At 33.7% G+C, this 16,261-nt stretch overlaps 1 protein-coding gene across 1 annotated transcript in view; it reads right to left on the bottom strand.

Annotated features, from left to right (window-relative positions):
* Positions 1-13,444, bottom strand: part of LOC145047302 (uncharacterized) — a 43,185-nt gene extending 29,741 nt beyond the window's left edge. The window contains exons 1-2 of the mRNA XM_078995558.1: positions 12,637-13,444; positions 12,069-12,168 (exon numbers count right to left, since the gene is read on the bottom strand). The gene's annotated coding sequence lies outside the window, so the exon portion shown is untranslated. The remainder of the gene's footprint in view (positions 1-12,068; positions 12,169-12,636) is intronic.
* Positions 13,445-16,261: the final 2,817 nt, after the last annotated feature.

The raw sequence follows: 16,261 nt of genomic DNA on the forward strand, positions 1-16,261 counted from the left end.
TCACTAGCCCACAATTTGAGGTGTTTAACCTATCGTGTTGACATATTCTATGCCCATCCCAGTTAAGGTTGGATTTGCATTGGAGTTCTGAGAGTTCTCAACTGTTTGCATAACAAACTGGAAGCAATCGTAGGCCCTTGTACTGCCGGGTGGCAAGAAATTAAGATTGAACAAGTTCAGTCCATATGTGTTTGGATTTGCCACTAACCTTGTCTTGTGATTATGGTTTTGAAAAATGCACATGGATAGGAACTTATACACCATAAAATCTAAATGTCATAAGGTTTCTCTCCGATTCATGAAAATGATGGTGAGGAAACGCTTTCACTAAGAAGATTTTAAGCAGATAGCGGTTGTGATATTTGCATTCTCATATAGTTAGTGGAGCGTGTGTGGTTAACCGGCACACTAACTACTGAGAATTGCAAAAGGTCTAGACAAACATGTGAGCTATCTAAGGAAAGGTGTATGTTTTGATAAAGTCTTATCAAAGCAATCTAGTATCAGAAATCTGAACTTTTGTAAGAAAGTCAATAAAGTATTGTTTTTCTAGAAGTCCAGCTGATTTCTAAGTACATGTCAAAGCTAGTGGGAGCATAAGTGTTATGCTAGTAAGATAATAATCATTATGCTAGTGGGAGCATGATTATTATATTAAGTGTTGCAAGTAAGCAATGTTAATTATAGAAAACAAAAGTTTCAATTCGCCTTGAAAAAGTTGTTTTGCTATAATTAAGGGAGAGAATTTTATACTTCATTCCAATTCTACAAGCTTAGATTGATATTTTAATCTACTTTAGTCGAGGTTATATGAGAATGTTATGTTGGAATGGTTCAACATAAGGAAATTCTATATATGTTGCGTTCTCAAAATTCGATTATGATTACGGCATACCTCTTCATAGTTCGAATTGTGAGAACATGGCAAATTAAAATTTTATAGCATGAATCGTGTCCCATATGCTTCGGGTATAGGTTCGATTACATGTGCTATAATCCGGTCTAAATTTTCCAAATGCCTAGGGCATTAAGATGGAAAAAGAAACAGAACTGGAAATGACTAAAATGATTAAGCAACTTGTCGAGGACAATCTGAGGTTTACCAAAGATTGGTTGCTCATGGACAATTAGAAGTATAGAGTAAGGACCATATTGATATATTTTTAAAAGAGGCAACTCTTGTTCAGAAGTGATGGTCAAAATGGTAATATGGAATTGTTTCCATAGGTGGAAGTTATTCTTTGAATTTGTGCTAGATTAAAGAGCTTAATGCAAAGAAAGATGTTCAAAGAATGTACTTTGAATTTGAGACTTCATTTCCATGGAATTGCTTTCCATTGGAGATACTTTGTAATGTCTGTTGCCAAGTCTTTGTGACTTGTGTGCATATTCATTACAATAGGATTATTGCATATGAGTTTAGAATCTAACAAGATTATAGTAAATGACAAGAGTTTGGTATTCTTACATTTACAAAAGGGAATGGGATTGTGAAATGAGCATCATTGGAGTCATGTTCAATTGATCTATTTCACAAAAACAAGGACCATTGGAAAAACATAGTGTGCATGCTTGGAGCATGGCATGCCTATTGTTTATTTCAAGTATTAAGTTGATTAATCGAAACATGAATAATGAGTAATCAATATGGTGCTTAGATAAAAGGGTTTTTATTTACACTCAAGAGTTTGGGGTCATATAGGATTAAGTATTATTCTTGTGTTTCACTTTTCATGTTTTGACTTCCCAAAAAACTAAGTTATTCAAACCATCCACAGTCGGTCATATGTTGGAAGTAGATATGAATCAAGACTGTCATGAATCTGGCTTGTATGATTTGTCTAATGTGCAATAGACATAGCAATGGTTGCTATAACATTCATGAGTGCTCATAAGTTTTGAGTATTGGATTCAACCCACGCTCATTTGAATCACTTCATGGATTTTATCACGAGTGAATCATGAGATGATAATATCTTATATTCTTCAAACCTAGAGATATGAGTTGTTGACTATGAGTTGGTTATACATTGATTGCACGAAAATGCATTGGTAACTCGACGTTATAAAACGTGCCTTTGTGTATGATTCAACAAGTAATCAGTACAAGCATATGAGTCAAAGCTTATCCATTCCTTTTACCCTCAAAGGGATAAAAGCGATATCTGTGGGCCCCTCGATGATTTAGTGATGACAAAACATAAGTGCTCGGTCAGGTCTGGACTGATTTGATTTTTTCAATTAGTTAGTCGTCATAAATCGGAAATCGGGAAGCAACAGATGGACAGAGAGAATGATTATAATCCATGTCTAGTCCATATGATATCTAGAATGGAGGAATATGTGATCACTTATCTAATGGACGCGTCATTGATTTGTTCAGAGTTCGACAACGGCTTTTGAGAGCTACGATTGCTAGTCGGGTTATGAAGTCGTACTTACAATAATAGTTTTAGACTTATCCAAGTAGGAGACTGTTGGATTAATGTCTAAGTCCATAACTATAATTGGTAAGACTTGACCCAACCCGGCATGGTCCATTTGGGTTGCATGACATCATGCATTTGGATAGACTAAAATGAGAGAAATAACACTTAAGGTTTATTAATATATTATAAGTTATAATATATTAATAAGATTATTTAATTAGTATTGATCAAGAATAAATCTAGAATTAATTAATTTATGAAAAGAAGACTAATTAAATATATGGATTGATTGTGTAAATCATCCATACTTATATAGTGGGCTAATGCTCAATGGATTATCAAGTTGGGCTAAAACCCATAAGATGCTCCATGGATGCTCCATGGTGTATTTGAACCCATGGATCCAAGGAAATGGAAAGGCATGACAATTAGGGTTTACCCTAATTATAACACACTATATAATGATCTCTTTTGTGGGAAAATGGCAGTAGTGGATTACATAGAGGGCAAGCTAAATTTAGGAGTGTACTAATTTCTCTCTAAGTTATTCCAAGTGCTTATGGTGTTGTGTGAACCATTTGAGGTGTCACACTTGGCGCACTAGGCTCTCAAGCTACACGGAATCAAGCACCAACAAAGAGGTATGTAATTCTACTAGATTTCTATATTACTTGTACTTCATAATATGCTAGTTAGGATAAATACCTTGGAAATTGATATTTGCATGTATAATAGAGAAAACATAGATCCAAGGTATTTAGGGTTGCATGTATACCATAGGAGTGTTAGAATGTTCAAAACCCTACAAAATTGACTTGTTCAAAAAGTATTTCAAGTATAACTAAAATATATGCAAGAATAGAACAAATGGACGTCTTTGTTCATCAAAAACTATAAAGCAAAACGTGAACCATAATTGAAGAAACAAGTAAGAGATTAATGCAATTTATACTAATCATGAAAGAAACCTAATGCAATACGGTTATTGACAAATAGAATCCTAAGCAAATACCAAGAACTTAAAATATGACAGTTTTACCCAAAATATCGCTGACAATTTTTGTCCCAGATTTTGTGTTTATGGAACAAAAGTTGGTGTACGTACCCAACATCAAAAGGAGCGTATGTTCCTAATACTCCAAATCCAACAACCACATTTGGATCAAAATACTTGTGTAGTATGCTACGGTATCTTAAACCATCTCTTTCCGTATGTTGTTTCAACTCAACGCCATGGTTGGTAGGAAACAATCTTTCCAGCTTTAGAGTCGTTGGAAACCCAAGAACACCAACGGCATGTAGCAGCACGAGACACAACAATGTCGAAGTAACCATTGGTCGTACAAAAAGGGAAATTGACATCTTTTTATATCAAGTATTTCTTCCGCTAACTCAGCTACCAATGAATCAACACTACAAAAGTGTAGTGTTGATTCATTGGTAGCTGATAGCGGAAGAAATGCCCGATTTAAAAAGATGCCCATTTCCCTTTCTATACGACCAATGGTTACTTTGACATTGTTGTGTCCCGTGTTGCTGCATGCTGTTGGTGTTCTTGGGTTTCCGGTGACTCTAAAGCTGGAAAGATCGTTTCCCACCAACCATGGCGTTGAGTTGAAACAACATACGAAAAGAGATGGTTTAAGACACCGTAGAATACTACACAAGTATTCTTATCCAAATGTGGTTGTTGGATTTGGAGTATTAGGAACGTACGATCCTTTTGATGTTGGGGATGTACAACAACTTTTGTTTCATAAACATAAAATCTGGGACAAAAATAGTCGGGGGTATTTTGGGAAAAACTGCCATATTTTAAGTTCTTTGTATTTGTTTAGGATTCTATTTGTCAATAACCGTATTGCATTAGGTTTCTTTCATGATTAGTATAAATTGGACTAGTCTCTTAGTTGTTTTTTCAATTCTAGTTCACGTTTTGCTTTATAGTTTTTGATGAGCAAAGACTTGCACATGTTCTATTCTTGCATATGTTTTAGTTATACTTGAAAGACTTTGTGAACAAGTCAATTTTTCCAGTTCTTAGTTACCTGTTCTTCAATTCCTCTCTCTGTTGCTGTGGTGCAGTCACAACGATTAAGCCTTATTAATCACCACACCAACTTTTGTTTCATAAAACATAAAATCTAGGACAAAAATAGTTGGGGGTATTTTGGGAAAAACTGCCAAATTTTTAATTCTTGGTATTTATTTAGGATTCTATTTGTCAATAACCGTATTGCATTAGGTTTCTTTCATGATTATTATCAATTGGATTAATCTCTTAGTTGTTTTTTCAATTCTAGTTCACGTTTTGCTTTATAGTTTTTGATGAACAAAGACTTGCACTTGTTCTATTCTTGCATATGTTTTAGTTATACTTGAAAGACTTTATGAACAAGTCAATTTTTCCAGTTCTTAGTCACCTGTGCTTCAATTCCTTAACATCTTGTAATTTGGTTAACTTGTAGCTTGTACTACACAAAAATCAAGCTAGGATTCCCCCCCAAAAGAATACTATGTAGTAATTGATACAGGAAGCGACTTGTTGTGGGTAGGTTGCAAACCCTGCCAATCTTACCCTACATCATCCACACTATAAGTAGTTTCTGATCATTTCTTATACGGTGTGACTTTTTTTTTTATGAACTAGTATTGCTACTATATGTATGATTTTTCTTTCTTTGAACAAATTCCTATTACTATCTATGATCCTGCAAGCTCCTCCACAACTTCTCCTATCTTATGTTCGGACGAAAGATGTTCTCCAAAATCCAACTAATGTTCAGATAACCAATGCACCTACGATCTCTACTATGGAGATGGTAGTGGAACATCAGGTTATTATGTATCCGACTTGATGCATTTTAAAATAGTTGTTGGCGAGTCAGATTTTTTGAACACTTCAGATTCGGTTTTATTTGGGTAAGTTCTGATTTATCATCAACTATAGAATTTCATTTCTCTTCTTTCTTTCGTTCTCTTTAAATAAGATGGATGATTTAGTGAATCATGCATGAACAACTGTAGCACGTCCGAAACAGGACGGCTGAGTCAAACTGACAAAACAGTTGATGGGATTATGGGATTGGGCAGACAAAGTATGTCTGTGATTTCCTAGCTTTCATCTCAAGGGATTGCACCCAATTCCTTTTCACGTTGTCCGTCTGGTGGTGATGGAGGTATGATTTTGGTTTTTGGTACACCCATCATGCCCGATCTAGTCTTCACTCCACTTGTGAAATCAACGTAAGTTTTTATTTTCTTTTTATTTATTTATTAAGTCAAAAGGAAACATGTATATATCTTTTACCATACTAAATCAAAATAAACACCATTTGTTTCTAATTTCTTTCCATATACATTTACAGGTGGCATATGGACTTGAATGATATGAGAAACATAAGTGATATATTGGTTGTTTCTTTATCTTTATCTTATATTGCCTGCTTAGTCTTTTTCTAATAAAAATTTAGTTGCATCTTGTGTTATATATCTTGTAAAAAACAAAAAGGGATTGGTGAAAAGGTAAAGCGTTAAAAGTCTGAGGGGATACCTTAACCTTTAAGATATTCGTCCAATCACAACTGTGCTTTCTCCGAAAGAGTTAGAGTTCGTCTTAAACACACAATCGGTACCCATTTTTAACCACCATCTATAAATATGTCGTAAGTGTAGTGTTGATTCATTGGTAGCTGATATAGCGGAAGAAATGCCAGTTTCCCTTTTTGTACGACCAATGGTTTCTTCGACATTATTGTGTCTCGTGTTGTTGCATGTTGTTAGTGTTCTTGGGTTTCCGGTGACTCTAAAGCTGGAAAGATCGGTTCCCACCAACCATGGTGTTGAGTTGAAACAACATACGGAAAAAGATGGTTTAAGACACCGTAGAATACTACACAAGTATTTTGATCCAAATTTGGTTGTTGGATTTGGAGTATTAGGAAAGTACTATCCTTTTGATGTTCGGTACGTACACCCACTTTTGTTTCATAAACACAATCTGGGAAAAAAATAGTTGGCGGTATTTTGAGTAAAACTACCATATTTTAAGTTCTTGGTATTTGCTTAGGATTCTATTTGTCAATAACCGTATTGCATTAGGTTTCTTTCATGATTAGTGTAAGTTGGATTAATCTCTTAGTTGTTTTTTCAATTCTAGTTCATGTTTTGCTTTATAGTTTTTGATGAACAAAGACCTGCATTTGTTCTATTTTTGCATATGTTTTAGTTATACTTGAAAGACTTTGTGAACAAGTCAAATTTTCCAGTTCTTAGTTACCTCTTCTTCAATTCCTCTCTCAGTTGCTTTGGTGCAGTCACAAAGCTTAAACCTTATTAATCACCACACCAACTTTTTTTTTTTTCATAAACACAAAATCTAGGACAAAAATAGGCGGGGGTATTTTGGGAAAAACTGCCATATTTGAAATTCTTGGTATTTGTTTAGGTTTCTTTCATGATTAGTTGGGCATTATTAGGCTTTAAGGGTCATTATTTTGTTATTGGGCTAAGTTTTGGACAAGCCCATTATGGGAAGGATAAAATGGACTTGTATCCTAGAACTTTGGTTTTGGGATATAGACCCATGATTATGGTTTATAACCTAATTTTGCTTAGGGTTATTCGTTGTGTTAGTGAGGGGTTTTCCAATTTTGCATCCGAGCACCTAGTTACTTATCCGCTGGCTGAGGTGAGTTTTTTCACTGTACCCGTGGGTCGAAGAGACCAATTCTTGCGCACTGGATTATGTTTGTAGGATGATGTTTGTCTTTGTGAACCTTTTTCTTTATGCCTGCACGTGCTTGTATTCTTTGTGACTCATGCTTATATGTTTATATGATTTATGTATATAGCTCGGAATCATTATGGGCTCGGGGGTTGATATGGTCCGACACAGCTACAAGTTGTTATATAGAGTCATTATGGACCCGAGGGTTGATACGGACCCGACATAACCACATGCTGTTTTATTTGTACATGTATATGGTACTTTGGGGAAGCTCACTAATCTTTATGATTACAATTTATGTTTATGTTTAAGGTACTTCCGCTACTAAGGGAAAGGGCCTGACGTGACGGCACATCACTCTCCCCTCACCATTTTTCACTTATTGATATTGTTACTCTGATGATTTGACGTTGTTGTTATGAAGTGATTTTGGAACAATTTATTGAATGTAACTCTTGTTTTAAAGCGAATAATTTTATCTTGTTTTTTTGGGTTATTACAATTCCGTAGTATATTCCATAACATAATAACTACATATTATGATTCGGTAGCAAATTTCCGTAGTTACTTCTACCTTTTCTTGTAGTGGTTGCTAGCCGGTCTTTGGGGACCTTTTCTAATGAGCACTTAGAAAGTCATGTTGCATAAGATAGACAAAATCTAGTTTAGAAAGCCATACAGAGTGTTGGACCCCGATATTTCTCTTTGATGCCTAAGTTAGATGTTATTTAAGGTTGGAGGAAAATTGCTTGAGGATATAGAGAAAGAAAATGATGCTACTTGTTCGATAAGTACTTGATGCTTTTTATAGATGGGAGTTAGTCCGATTTGTTGTTTTTTCTATCGAGGTATTGCTTTTGCTCAAAGATCTCAAGGGTACAACCTTTCAATAAAATAATGTTTTCTTTTCCATGTTCCCTGGGATACTGCCTGGAGATCCATACAGAAGATTTCCTTAATATTTTATTTCTTTCCGACCCAATCAACCAAGTTAGACTGACAGTCAGCCCAATATATATATTTGGGCTTTGGTGACGCTATCTAGTTTATTTCTTGCCATGCCAACCTACTTTTATGTATAGACTGATAACCATACACCATTAAGCCCCCAACTTAATTGTTAAAAGCAGTTGCTAAATAGTTTAAGTTTACCCTTAAATATTAAGAGCTAGCCTCCCAAATCACAATATCAAAGAGATACAAATATATTTAGAGGTATAAATAACCGATGATGCGATTTTTTTATTTTTTAAAATACAAGTAGTTCCGGTAGAGTTTTGCATTATATATCGCTCCAAAAACTCTGCACTACATTATTCGTAAAACCGTATACCAAAATATATTGCACCATTCTATATAACATAGATAAAAATTTGTATTATTAATACTAATTATTAAGTGTTAAAAGCTATAAAAACATTGGAATTTGAAGAACCATTTGAATTGTGGTGAGTTGGTAATGCATGTAGAAGATATTGTCGATAACCTATTGATCCATGTTCAAATCCTAGCACTACTCAACCCATTTGACAATGGAGGTTCGTTAGTAGTAACTCCAGGTCATGAAACATAGCATCATGTTTGCAGTGAGATATTAGTCGGTGCACGAAACTGGCCTGGAACCCTCATCAGGGAAGTTCCTTTCAAAAAAAAAAACAATAGCAAAAACATTGTTTTAGAAACAAAAACCATTTTTCTGACAAAAAGTACATTTCAGATCGACATTCCTGAATTCTGGATCCCGTACTGAAATTTCAGATTTTGGAAGAAAAAAAAAACTTCGGACTTTCAAAAACAAGTTCGAAATCCGATGACCAATTTTGGAATTTTGAGAAAAATATTGTTTTTATTTAAATTTAAGAAAAAGTTAAATAATTATAGTAAATGTGAAGTATATACAATATCAATACATTAAATCTGACATTTTATGAAAACCGTGACATTAAACACTTTGAAATGAATATTTCATATGTAAATGAGGATATTTCTTTCAAAAAAATTGTAAAAAAAACAAAAAATAGTTCTAAAATTTGAAAATCAAATTTGGAATCGAGCATTTGAGAGTATACTCTCGTTTAGACACCTCAAAATATACATTTTGGATATTAGTAAATAGATTTTAAAAAAAAAATTGAAAAAAAAAAGATTTGAATATCAATAGTAGTTCGGAATTCAAAATTCGAAAGAAAATAATTATTTTTCAAAAACTAGAAAAAATGTTATTTTATTTTAAAATCTCATTTTTATAAGTTATATTACTTAATTTCCCAAAAACATTTAGGTTAACTTGTCAAAATCATTACGTAAATTTTGAAAAAACAAAATATTATAAATAAAAAAATTGTTAGAGAAATTCATATCTCAAAATGACATTGATCTAATATAAAACTCAGTAAGTAAAATATGTTAAATAAACATCTTCACAAATCAAATGGGTGTAATTGAAATGGAAGTTATTTAATATTAATATAAGAATCATTTCTAATAGGTATTTAATATTAATATTACAATCATTTCTAATAAATAAAAATGATTTTGTCATTTGCTATCTTCTAATAAATAAAAATGATTTTGTCATTTGCTATCTTCTAATGCATCGTGCCATACAAATTTTGTTATTTCTAATAAATAAAAATGATTTTGTTTAAATTTAAAAAAGAAAAAAACATTTTAATAAAACTAATTCAATATTTTTTTACTTGTCTTATAAATTCAAAATTTTCAAATGTTTAGAATTTCATATTTAATTTTTTTTAAACAATCTCATATAATACACGAGTCTCACATCTAATAAACAAATACAAAAATAATCAATTAATCAAATATGTAAGTTATTCATTTGTTAATATATGTAATTAAGAAAGAATAATTAGAGTTAGAATGTATTATGTCACTTTGCTTGTAGTTTGCTTCAATTAGCTTCAATCACTCAAAAGTGTTATTCCAAAGGCATTCATAAAAAAATAAAAAAAGAGTAAGGGGGTGTTTGGCTTAGCTTCTTAGTGGTCAAAAGTCATTTTCCAAAAAGTTACAAAAAGTCAGGTTTTCTGACTTTTCCAAAAAGTTGATTTTTCTTCTATTCAAAATCCACAAGTTGCTTTTAAAAGTCTTTTGTCAAACATCTTTTGGCTTTGATCTTTTACTAAAAGTTCTTTTGACATATGAAAAACTAAGCCAAACACCCCCTAAGTGTCAGTGCATGTGGTCAACATCTTTTGCCATCTTTTACCATAATTCTCGAATAGCTTATACTTTCAAACAAATGTTACAATGAATATTTTTAACAAGACATTAGTAAATGAAAATTGTAATTTTTATTTACTGTACACAATGCTTGATAAACAAAATAGTTGTATATATGTTTTTGTGTGACGTTATTAATAATGCAAAAAAAAAAAAAAAAAAAAAAATTAGATCCCATCCAAATGACTATTAACATAATTTTATTAATTGCATATATAAAGATTAATAATCAACTAACTACACCGCTTATTGGGGGGAGAGAGAGAATGAGAGAGCTTCTTAATAAAATTTAAAAATATATATATAAAGAAAATTTATTTAAAATAACAATATAAAATAAAAAATATATAAAAAAAACTTTTTTTTACGGCAAAAAAAGAAAAAAAGAACTATGATGTGCAAATAATGATACTAAAAAAGGGTCACCACAAAGATTGGTGAGAGTTACAACTTTTTTACTAACCGCAATAATGATACTATAGAAGTCTAAAAGTATTCATTTTGTCGTTAAAACCATGTTTGATAAAAGTTTAGATCATAAATATATCTATACTTTAAATATTTGTTAAAGAGATAAACCATAAGCAAATCCATAATTAAAATGTTTGATAAAGTGATCAACGATAAGTAAACTCATACTTTAAATGCTTGATAAATAGAAAAACCATAAGTAAAACCATACAAAAAATGCTTGATAAACAACTAAACCATAAGTAAATCCATACTAAAATGTTTGATAAAGAGTTAAACCATCAGTAAATCCATACTTAAAATGCTTGATAAAGAGTTAAACCATAAGTCAATCCATACTTAAAATGCTTGATAAACAGAGAAACCAATTTCGTGGTTTCTAGTTAAGGAGTCCGGTTAATTCCTATAGTGAGTCCTATAACCGAGCTTTGTGACTAGTTATAATCCCTTACGACGCTTCATTGGACGTCATAGTTAAACTAAAGATAATTATCACGCTTCGATTGATCCGTCGAGGTTGTAGCTAGCAACCCCATGTTGGGGTGTCAACCTGTATAGATCTATACATACGTATCTCGCTTCGAGGATTAACGGTTATAGTTTAATGGGAATACTAAGTGGTTAAACTTAGCTAATGATTACTATCTCACTATAAAGGCCATTAACTATGTTATACGATAAAGTTTCACTATAAAAGCCGAGTAGGTTCGATGTATCCGTAGAAACATCTTTTACTCGCTTAAATCGATGGTAGGTTTCTCAAGTGCATGTATAAATACCAAGATCTAAGTGTTATGCTTTATACATACATTTTCAACATATGTATAAGTATATGTAGGATATAGATACAATGATAGAAAATTAATAAACATTTGTTGTACACGTGTTATGACATGTATTTATCATATGAACTCATAAAATAAATCTTATGACATATAATTTATGATATGCAAATTTATCCTGTAAAATCATAGTATTATATGGTTAAATAATAAGTTACATTTTCTAGTTGTAACACGTTGTAAATCATTAAAACATATGTATGTCGTGATACAAACTTGTGTACGATATATATTCTTTTGTCAAAAATGTCAATCATAGTTTCATTATAAATTTTAGCATGCATTTTCATTTTTAATATACGATGTATTCTCCCCCAAAATAATAAAATGTTAAAAAGGGGTTGTAACACTCACCCTTGAAGCGCGAACGAGGCCCGCGGGTGAAACTTGTCGTGAAAGCCGTTTTGTGATGTTCCGTGCCCTAAAAACGAATCACCGGGTCTATTTATATCACCTAATAAACCAAAGGGTAGTTTTGGTATTAATTATTAAGTATAGGGTGATCTTTATTAAAGTAAATAAAGTCTAGGGGTTGATTTTGTTAGAATCATTCAACAAGGGACTGATCTTGTAATATATTTCCAATGCAGGGACTAAAATTGTACATTCACAGCCTAAGCTGCAAATTTCGGACCCATCTTGCTAAGATTTTCGATGAGAGGGGCTGGAAATGCACATTTAAAACTATTTTGCAGTTCCAGGACTAAAACTGATAAGGTTTTCAGTGGGAGGGACTGTTCTTGGTCATTTTAATGGCAGTTTAACTTAAATGGTGAATTATTTCTAGGGAGGGGCCAAATTAGTACAATCCAACAACTTTGGGGTTATATTTAATTATTTTGAAGAAGAGTTTGAACAGTAACTCTTCTTCTCATCTCTTTCACGGTTAAAAAAAAAGAGAGAGAGAGGGAACGAGACCCACTTCTTCGGTCTCTTCGATCTCAGCTGATACGAACGGAGGAATCATAACAAAACGAAGGTGGTGGTGATTCGATACCTACTGCGGTGGAGGAGGTGGCTGGTCTGAAAACCTCGTGGCGGCAGCAACCGGTCGTGGCTGAGGTCGGCTGTTGTGGGGGGGCGATTGCAGCTCCCTGCTTCCGTCTTCCAGCTGTTTCGACGACTTTAACGTGAAAGGATTTCAAGAAGGGGCTGGTCACGGTGGTGGTAGTGGGTGACGAGGGTGGCAACCCTCTTGCTGCCTCTTTCATTTGCTGCCTTAATTCGGTTCTCAACTCAACCAGAGGGAGAGAAGGGAGGGAGGCTGTGGTGGTTGTGGTGATTCACAGTGGTCAAGTTGGTGGTCGATAGTGGCTAGCGACAGCAGCAGCAAAGCCGGCGGCAGTGCCAACAGGGAATGGCAGTGGGTTCACGGTGGCAGCCTTCTGTTGCTTCTGTTTGCTCTTCTGCTGGCGAGTTCGAGGGAGGGGAGAAGTTGGAGGTAGCAGCAGGTCGGAGGAGGGCAGGAGGTATAAGGAGGCCAGGGAGTGTTTGGGTGGTGTTTGATGGTGGTGGTTCAAGGTGGTCAAACAGCAACAACACCACCACCCCTCGATGGTGGTTGTTCTCAGCAACGAAGGAAGAAAGGAAAGGATGGGAGGAGGCTGGGTTGGGTTTGATTGACGAAGGCAGTGGGGAAGTAGAGGGTGGTGGCCATTAAGAAAGGAGAGGAAGATTTTTAAAGGAGAAGAATGTGTAAGGGATAGAGAAAGACGTGAGTAGGAAAAAAAATTGTGATGATGCCTTGGTAAAAGGCTGCAAGATGCCCCTCCTTTTCTTTTTCTTCTTTTTCTTTTTTTCTTTTTTTTTGACTAATTTATTTATTCCACTCATTAATTCTAAACCATTTACAATGATCAAAACCACGAGACAATCAAATCAAATAAAAAAAATATAAAAAAATTACAATAGTCATCCATACTAACGTCAATTTTTCTGTTCATTTTGACACAATTAAATATTTTTTTTGTTTTATTTTTGATTTAAATTAAATAACTTCTGTATCAATGTTTATAATTGTAATTTTAGTTTTAATAATTATTACACGTATTTTTCTTTCTATTTATTTATGTCATAATCTTAAAAAAAATATTTTGTATGATATTTTCTGCCATGATGATACTATTTGTATGATTTTTTTTTTTTTTTTATCATGGTGTTCATATTTTTTATTATTAATATTTTGCTATGTATTTATGTCATGGTCGTATTATTTGCATGATATTTTCAAGAGTTTTAAAATTACATTTTTTCAACTGTTTATTTAATTATTATGATTCGAAACTTCTAACAAATGCTTTTAAATATTTTAAAATTTTGATAGAAAAACTCCATATTTGTTTACTAAATTAGATAAGAACTAAAATGCCTTTGTCTTTAGCAGTATAGTTATATGTCATCGCTCAGTAAGGTTGGATATTCAAGTTCCGTTTTGGATATATGTGGAAAAGATGAGTAGATTAAGATTGTATTTTTGTGTTTGCCCTTTAAAAAATACCCTAAATAAAAAATTGAAAAAACATTATAAATGGTCCATATGATTTCTTTAGATCTGAATTTTGATCCATGTGCTTTCAAAACATCATAGATGGTCCCTTTGCTTTCAAAACTTTTGATGTTTGGTCTTTATTGTTCACTCAGTTAAGTTTTGCCCGTTAACTAAAGGACATTTTTGTCATTTCACTGCCAAAAGGACCATTTATGATGTTTTTGGTTATTTAAAATATATATATATATATATATATATATATATATATATATATAAAATTATTTGACATATAAAGGGTCTCTCTCTCTCTCTCCCTCTCTCCTCTCTCTCTCTCTCTCCATCTCGATTCCTTCCCCAATTATTTATTAAACCATGTTGTTGCCATTTCCGCTAAACCATTTCTTCCCTTCAACGACAAATTGAAATTTTCAGTGGCCAGATGAACACCTTACTCCTTAATCACCACCGCCCTTGATTTCTCCTCCTCCCACGAACCAAGAAAGTTCCAAATAATGATCATGGAAACGAAGTGTAACGCCCGTAGATCCGGGCTAGTCAATTTAGAGATAATAGGGGTCGAAAACGACTTTTCGACAAAAGATTATTTAGAATAAATAATCTTAACCAAGTCGTAGAATATGTCTCAAGGGTTCCGTATATATAAAGAACGCCGAAATCCGAGTTATAACGAAAAAGTTATGGCTCGTCGAAGTTTTACGGCAAAACCTACGCAACACCGGTAGACGTAAATAGTGAATTTCCGATGTAGGAATTTTTAGCCTTAGTGATCTAAACAAAACTTTTAGTATATGTTAAACTGAGAACATACAAAAAAAACGCCCAAATCTGACTTCATATGAGGAAGTTATGAATTTTCTAAGATTTGACACAACAGTGCACGACTTGAAACTCGAATTTTAGTTCGAGTGGTTTTTCGCCTACACGACCTAAATGAGAGTTGAATATCTCATTAATAGAAACTCAATGATAAAAAGACAGACGAAAACGGAGTTCGTATGAAGGAGTTACGAATTCTTTGCGGTCATTTAACAGTCTAATCTCCTCCTACTGTTAAATTTAAGATCGGTCGAGAATTAGCTGACAAAGTCAAAATGAAAGTTATAGATCTTATTTTTACCTACGCGTGGATATAAAGAACGTCGAAAACGGAGCTCGTATGCAAAAGTTATGAATTTTTGAAAATCGGCTGATTTCTACCCTATGTGCGATGCCACGTGTCAGCACCAGGCTCAGACTTGGAGCCCAAGTTGGCTCACGATGTGAGTGACCCTCCAATCCCTATAAATAAGAGGTGAAGCCCTCTTCATTCCTCACACCTCCTATCACTTCCCTCTCTCTCTCTCTAGAACCTCTCTCTAGCCCCGAAACCCCCTGAAAAGCCTAAGGAACCTCCCTAGCATGAGGCGGAAGCCCCGAAGAGCCCGAAGACTCCGAGAAGAAGAGCCTTTCGGCTCGAGAACGCTGCTCTAGTGGAGCGCAGTTTTAAGAAAAAAACCCGCTGTAAGTGAGCTACGCCTAACCTATCTTTAGTATAACTTATGTTTTAATATAGTAATGTTATTAGGACCTTATGATAAGTATTTGGACTATTATTATAAGTCGTATAAGTGTTGTTATAATATCTTTTTAACCAAACGCGGTACGGGGAACCTGGTTTGGAGGGCCGGCGGATTCAAAAGTGTTATATGCCAAAATGATCCTACCCTTCGGTCTTCCATGTCTGGCCCCTGTCTGTAATAGTAATAGTAATAATAGTGGGTGAAGAGTATTGTTTAACGCTTATATAATAGTAATAATAACTAGACTATTAATTAGTCTCATCAAACATTAGACTAAACTCTAGTGGTAATGATACTAGGTTTTGTCCGAGGGAAATTGCTTTAACAGTAACGAAGTGATGTCCAAGTGCCGAGTCACCACCTTGTCAAGTGAGTGCATAGTTACTTTCATCTTACACAGATATGATGTATTTTATATAAATTACGAGCTATGTGTGTATAATGTCTGAATACTTGCTGTCTATGCTGGATGAAACGTT

The sequence above is a fragment of the Lactuca saligna genome, chromosome 1 (assembly GCF_052625555.1).
Source record: "Lactuca saligna cultivar CGN05327 chromosome 1, ASM5262555v1, whole genome shotgun sequence".
Taxonomy (NCBI): Eukaryota; Viridiplantae; Streptophyta; class Magnoliopsida; order Asterales; family Asteraceae; genus Lactuca; species Lactuca saligna.